Below are 8,349 nucleotides of genomic sequence, written 5' to 3' on the forward strand. Positions count from 1 at the left end.
TTCTCATCATTACCCATCGCTATGAGTATCTGAAGATCTTTCTCCTCCAAAGTACTGAACAAACTCTTGTCACCGGTCATGTGGAAAGAAGCTCCACTGTCAAGAAACCAACCACTTCCCACCATGGATGAAACCATGCATGCAAAGAGTGTGAAATCCAACTCAAACTATGAAGCAAGTGCCTCACCTTCAGATCCTTCCCCAGATCCCTTCTTGGATTTCTTCTTTGGGAAATTAGTAACATAATGGCCCAACTCATGACAACGAAAGCATCTCACTTTCGATTTGTCAACCTTCTTCCCATCATTGGAAGAACTGGATTCAGAAAGAGAACCCTTCTCCTTCCCCTTCTTCACATTACTCGATAAGGCACAGTTCTCCTCATCATGCATGGATGAAGAACTATCTCTCGTGCTCCGTTTGATCTCCTCTTGCACAAGATCCGACCAAAGTCTCTCCCATCCTGGCAATTTCTCTCGACCATTGACAGAGTCTTGATAGGAATGCCAACTCTTCAGAAGACCAAGGAGAGCCAAGCTCACCAAGTCCTCATCATCGACAGTCAAGCCCACACTTCCCGGTTTATCCCAACATTGGGTGATCTTCGTGAGATACCTGGGCATACTGTCTCCATTCTCACACCTAATGTTTCTGAGTTTATCCTTGAGCACAAACTTCCTCTAGTCACTCTTGCTTTGGAATAAATCTGTCAATGCTTTCCACATCAAGTATGGAGAAGCCTTTCCATGCAAGCTGGATACAATGTGATCCAACAGAATCCTTCAACACTTTGCTATCTTCTTTTGCCAAACATCAACTTGAGCAGTATCAGTAGGCTTTGGGACCTCAGCCTCTATGAAATCCTTCAACCCATTATCATCTAACACCACCTCCATCCTGTCCTTCCATGCAATATAGTTCGAGCTGCCCTCAATAGCATACTCCAATCGCAATCCATTGAAAGACATTGCCACGTTGACACCAAGAAAACATTGTTGCAAATTCGAATTCCACCAGCTCAAAACTCAACCGCCTCTGATCTAGAATTCGTGAAAACAAATTATTTCTCATACAGAGATTGATTGTATGGGCTTTTACCGGATATCTCACCTTCCAAAGGAAGGATGAATCCAAAGGCTACCTGGCCCGATTACAGACTCTGCCTGAAGAAATAAAATGTAAACACTTTCTGAATAATAGATCTGATGATCAACAACTTTGATGCCATGTAGAAATTTTGAATAATAAACACTTATTCACAGAGATTATCTTGATTATACACTATTGCAGAATACATGCATAATACATAACCTCCTCTATGTTGATCATCAATTTAGCAACATTAAAAACAATGAAACATCAATCGCATGCACACATTAACATAGTATGTAACCTGGGGAAAGCATATAGCTGAAAACCCCACACTATCTGTATATTATAATGATTGAGAACATGTAACAATACATAGTACAATACTCCTCACAAGTACTCAGTACTATCTCCACCTGTTACACACAAAACTAGCTCAGATCTGAACAAGTCACAGGTTCAAATCTCCACCGCTGCTTTGCCTGCCTCCACTGCACAATCCCAAGTGAAAATCACGTGAGCACAGGCTATAATTACCTTAGTATTGGCCCACACTACGCAGTCCTCATTGGCATAACTCAATCCCACTGATTGTGCAAGATCTCATGCACAACTATAGTCACAACTGATAGTAATCTCAACCTCTAACACCTGTCTCCACTGAACTGTACATGCACTGAGTTAACTGATGTATTCTTCAGTTGCACTATGAGTTAATAATTAGTGAATTAATTAATATTTAATTCACACAACTCATTACTAGTGTATTCTTTAGTTAGAATAAAATACAACTAGCTCAACCAAGTCAAACTAAACACAACTCCATCAACTACACAATCAACTCCACCAAACTCAACCACATGAGTTCTAACTAATGTCCAGCATGCAATAGCTCAACTGACCCACAAAGAAAGCGTATTTCCTTCTGACAGCTACATGTGCCACATCTGTAGCTCAAACTGAAGTGGTCCAAGAGGATAAGATAATGTTTATAGTCTAAATATTATTATGAGACAATAATATTTGACTTTTCTATTTTTAGCCTGGCAGTCTAAAAATAGAAACCTGCCCATATGTCTAAAATTAGAAGTCCATCTATTTTTACCAACATGACCAATCATCCACAAATAACATACTGCAACTCATAGACCATGATCCATATGTCTAAAAATAGACTTTGTGCCAAAAATAGCCTGCGGGCCTACTTAGTGAAGGCGACTCCTTTCCACTAAGCTCCATCATCTTGTTGCATTTTCAATAACTTCCTTTAATCAAACTTGCGTATACCTTAAAAACTACTGAAACGTAAGACTTTTGAATCAAGTCTGTACCAACCAATAATATACTAAACATCTATTGTCAATTTACAGAGATTTACACATGCAGTAGAAGAGATCACCCTTATCACTTATACAATCAATCAATCATATATCAAACTCCTTATGCATTCAGTTTTACATTCAGATCTAAGAAGACTTCATTGACAGACAACAGTAAAACATCAGCACTGATCAAATAGATCAGTCAGATCTGAAGAATAGGATTTTCCTCTATATTCGCTACTTGGAAGAGTAGAACCTATGTGTACATGTGCTTTTACCGAGACAAACAAGCGTATAGATCTTCAAATATTAACTCATAACTTTGCTGCTATTCCAAACTTCAGACAAACCCAGATCATGAAATTTAAAGAATAAAACAGGTGTACACAATTAGATCTGGCCCAACCAATATCAGATCATTTAATGATAAGTCATTCCAGGTCTCATGATCCTGATGCAACATTGAATTCAAGGTGCACACAATATTTCAAATCAAATCACCAACATAGCCCTTGCAACATAAAATATACTTCAGATAGAAGTATTCCTTAGAAACCCTTTTCACTTGCACACCTTGGCCTTATGACCTTCTCCTCCTTATATGGTTTTAGGACTTTCTCAATACCTCAGACCAAAACCACTTAGGACCCATGGTATTCTTGGATGAGAACAAATAGTCTTTACTCCACTCAATATTATGGGCTAATACCATGGTATTGACCCCTCGTATTGTCTCCTCTTGAATTTCCTTGATTTTCCAACATATACGTGCTTTTCTTCTTGTGAATGTGCGTGTATACGTATACACTCTTTTTGTTTTGTGAATCGGCGTGTATACGCTATTTTGACTAAGTGGACCTGTGTATACATCTTAAACTTCTTTTCACCATCCTTTATCTTCAACTTCTTCATTATGATTAGTAGACTTTAGTTCCATCTTCCTATTCTTCTATACCAATGCCTTGTTACATCTGAATGGACCTGTTACACTATGGTTTTCCTTTCATCAAAACTAAACTTACCTGTGGGTGAGTTGCCATCAAGGACAACACTTGTATCATAATGCCAACATCCAGAAGCAATGAAGTCCTTTGAACATCTTAAAGAGGCAATGCGCTAAGCATCAGTCTTTTCTACGCCAAACTTCACAAAACTTTTTTTGTGGAATGTGATGCTTCAAGAAATGGAATTGGTTTTGTTTTAATGCAAGAAGGAAGACCCATTGTTTTAAAAAGTTGTCCAATCAAAGGAAAGTATTTACGCAAAGTTATTTATGAGAAGGAAATGTTGGCAATACTACATGCTCTAAAGAAATGTCGACCTTAATTAATGGTAAGACAGTTCAAGGTAAACACAGATCATTATAGTCTTAAATATTTTTTGGAACAAATATTATCTTTCGAAGAGCAGAAAAAATGGGTGACAGACATATTGGCTTATGAATTTGAAATCATCTACAAAAAGGGAAGCAAAATGTTATTGTAGATGCACTCTCAAGAAAGGATGAGGATGTGGAAGCATTGCTTTGTGAAATTTCTATTATCCAACCTGAGTGGATAAATGAAGAAAGGGATGAATTGAAGAATGATGAAGAGGTGTGGCCACTCATTGAAATGTCGCAGCAAGATCTAAGTACATCTGATACTTTTAGCTAGAGAAATGATTCATTATGTACAAATATCACTTATATATTTGTAAGAATTCCCAACTCAAACAAAATAATCTTTTGGAATTGCACAACTCTCCCTTAGGAGGGAACTTAGGCTTTTTAAAAACTTACCATAGGATCAAGAAGGAATTTTTTTGGGATGGCCTAAAATCTGATATTGAGAAATTTGTGGCAGAATATTTGGTTTGCCAAAAAAATAAAGTTGAGACAATTAAGACTCCGGTTCTGCTACAACCTTTAGCCATTCCAAGTTAGCATTGGGAAGAGGTATCAATGGATTTTATCACAGTTTTACCCAAGTCTGAAAGAAAGAGTGTCATCATGGTGGTAGTTGATAGACTATTGGGCGCAACCCAACTTGGCCTAGATTTTGGTGAAGACTCCTCATTTTGTGGAGCAAAGGGTGAAGTAAAGAATGCAATAGAGCAAAAAGTGGACCATGCAGTAGATATAACGTGTAGTTTGGAGGCTTCGAGGTGGTTCAAAACCCTTACTTTTTGTAAAAAGAAAGAAATATTGTAAAAGACGAATGGTTTTCGGACCATAGTAGCTTGAATTAAGGGAGTCTATGGTATGTGGACAATGTTATTTTGATGATATATCCATCAATGTAATAATTCATATAGGGATCAATAATAAAGGAGAGGATCAAATTAGAATCACATCTTGAATTGACTGGTTGTATATTTGTGATCTATGATTTGGGTAAGAAGGCGAGGCTCTATAGTTGAGTGCACAGAGGCCTGAGTCTCCAGCTAAGTGCACATACGACCTATAGTTGAGTGCGCAGGCCCATAACTGTTTTTTGTACAAATTTATTATTATAAAAAACAATTCTTGTGGACATAGCGCCACATTGGGGTGAACCACGGTCAAATTTGTGTCTTTATATGTATATTTTCTTTTTATTTGTTGTAGCATAGCAGTTTATTACATCGGCACCTTATTTCAATACAACGATGATTTATCGCTTTATATGATATGTTTAATGGATGAATGTAATGTGGCAAAGTAATGTATGAATGCTAAGTATAATAAAACACAATAATACCGCATCTCTATGTCCCTCAAGGCCGCAGAAACCTAGTTCTGCATTCTCCCATAGACACTTCGGGTGATCCTACAATTTGCATGCAGGTCATTACCAAAAGGGTCAACATTTGAGGGTTTTGTTGGTTCACAATATAGATTGAACCTAGGTCAACCCGACCTAAACTAACAAATGGTTCCATTTCTGGGGTGAGATCTATTTGAGGGATATGTTTATGTGGCACCCGTCAAAGAAGGAGATTCAATATTGGCTTGAATCGAAGGAGTGAGAATTTGCAGATCAAGAGAACAGAAACCCTTGTCTAAAGTCCGAAGCTTGGTTACAGAGTTTTATTTTTATAGATCAAAACAAAATTTTCTTCGCATAATTTCTGGTCGAACTGTACGAGTGGATACCACGGTTGACTGAAAGAAAGACCTATTTTAAAGATGGAGAACCTACGACGTGGAATATTGAATTGATACAACAACTCAAGAGCACTAACAATAAGATATCAAGGGCTATCAATTTCTGGATTGATATCATCTTGGGAGGATTCATTACTGAGTTCGCAGTAGACTATACTATGTCCTACAACAAAGAAGAACGACGACCTTCAAAGGACCATGAGGTAAGTATTTAAAATATTTGAAACTTTGGATTAATATGCTTCTGTGTGACAAGGGAGTTTTATGGATGCAACCATAGTGTTACTTTACTTATGTTTGGAAGAAGAGATAATAAATCTAAGCCAAAGATTGTGGTAACGTGAAGTGGAAAAATATATAGAGTAGATACTAGAAAAATATCTCATGGACAAGACCCAAAGACCTTGGTAGAGACTGGATATAGTCCTCTGTTGAGTGAATCTAAAATTCGAAGGGAAGATAGCCACCTTGATAAGCCCTAGATAGCTTCGCAGTATTGACCTTCCAAGCTTGAGAGTTCATAGAAGCCAGAATCCAACAAGAGCTAGGGTATCTTTTACTCTCCCCCTCCCCTTACTTCTACCCCTCCTCTTACTTCTCCCCCTCCTGCTCCCCCTCCCCCTCCCCCTCTAAGAAGAAATATGGCTCATGATATTAAGCTACATATTTTCAAGGAAACTCGATAGGAAGACCCATAGCAGTTTTGGTTTTTATGTGAAGCTATATGGACCACGAAGCAGATCAATGATGAAAATTTAAACAAAGTGCAACTCATTATGATGCTCTGAGATAGAGCATTGACATGGTATATGAAGTATTCAAATAATCAAATTAGAACATTTGCAGATATTAAAGAAGCATTGATAAGATAATTTAAGAAGCCAATGTCTGAGTCGCAGTGCATCAATGAGTTGGAAGAAATTAAATAGAAACCTACTGAGTCTGTTTGGGAATTTGATCAGAGAATTAAGGAATCATTGGATCAAGTGAGATTCGAAATAATTATATAGCAACATCAGGAATGGTTTATAGTTGCGTTGTTACCACATATCAAACTACCATTGATGCAACAAAAGATAACAAGTCAAGCTGAAGATCTACAAATTGCGATGAAGTTGGAAGCTTCGACTATAGGAGATACTAATGCAAGTATGCAACAGATTTAGAGTTAGATGGTGAACCTAACCCTAAAGATACAAGATATCAAGAAAAGAAAAGAAGTCATAGAAAAAGTATGGTGTAAAAAGTGGAGATCGGAGGTTCATTCTAAAGAATAATGTCTGATCTTTAGGGATTACATGGCTAGTGGGGCACCGAATCCATTAAATGCAAGATCTAGCCTATGGTGTGAGATATTTAAGACCAGAGGCCAACATTGCTAAGAATATTGTTACCTGTTATAGAAATATGTGTGGACTCCAAGGAACTTATATTGAAAATTCTGTAAATCAGTAGGACATGATGAGAATAATTGTCAAGCTTATGAACTAATGATGGAGCATAGTGCTGACACTTATAGAATGCAAGCAGAAGAACATGGACATGAAGGCAGTGGATAGCGCAGTGGTCGAGGAGGCTACCAAGGAAGAGGTTGAGGTGTTGGAGCTCGTTGAGGACGTGGACATATCATTTTCTATAACTCCATTGAGGAAGTTCATTTTGTGAGGGATTGTTAGAACCATACAACGACATGTAAGTACTGTAAATATTTTGACCATGTAATTGAAGAATGTCTAGTACTTATGGAAAATATGCAAGAAAAAAGGAATCAACAACTGACACAGAATATTCAAATGATGATTGCTGAAGTGGAGCTATGACCAGAAGTGATAAAATAGATGAGAAGAAAGAATCTGAAAGTACACGAGTTAGAAAAACCATTAAGAAAAATCCTTTTTCTGATATTCAAAAGGAAAACTAAGTATTTATGGAGGAAAAAAAAAGCTTTATAGATGATGGAGCTTTGACCTCCATTGCGTAGCCAAAGAAGACAACTACCTACGGTTGGTCATCAGCCTCGACGCAGAATCAAGCTTCGACACAGAATCAGGCTTCGATAGGGAATCAAGCTTTGACGCAGAACCAAGCTTCAACACATGATCGAGCTCTGACACAAGACTAGGATTCAGCAAATCACGAAGGTATTCTAAAGTCTTTTCTGCAAACTTTTATGAAATTGTTGAGATATCAAAATTTTGTAGAAGGACTTCAGGAGTTGATAGATTAAGCTGCATCCAAAGAAACACCGCGAGGTGAGATGCATGTAGTGAATAATTTGCATCGATAAAAGAGAACAAGAAGAGAAATGAGGCTTAGTTCATAGATAGGAGAATATGAGATGGATCAAGTTATTTTGGATCTGGGATCTGATGCTACTGTAGTGACAAAGCAGACATGGAGTTTAATGGGTAAGAAGAAGCTACAGTGGTCACCCATTCAGCTAAGGATGGAAAATCAAAAAAATATCTTCTCCTTAGGAAGACTACTAGGTGTAATAGTGAATATTGAAGGAGTTCGCACTACTATTGAATTTGAAGTAATAGAGATCGTTGATGACAGTAACCCCTATCCTGCATTACTTGGACTTGATTGGGAATTTGATAATATGGCCATAATTAATTTGAATAAGAGACAGATGATACTTGAAGGAAGAAATATGAGAGTAATTGTTCCCTTGGATCCATTAGAAGGAGTAAGATTTACAGAACCAGTTAGAGAAGAATATTGTGCAACTGATATAGAAAATATTTATCAAATGACAACGATCGAATAGGATTGGGTTAACCCTACTACAAAAGGTAAATTGACTTG

Source organism: Pinus tabuliformis, chromosome 5_1, assembly GCF_031772625.1.
Source record: "Pinus tabuliformis cultivar Carrire ecotype Pingquan chromosome 5_1, CPIR1, whole genome shotgun sequence".
Classification (NCBI taxonomy): domain Eukaryota; kingdom Viridiplantae; phylum Streptophyta; class Pinopsida; order Pinales; family Pinaceae; genus Pinus; species Pinus tabuliformis.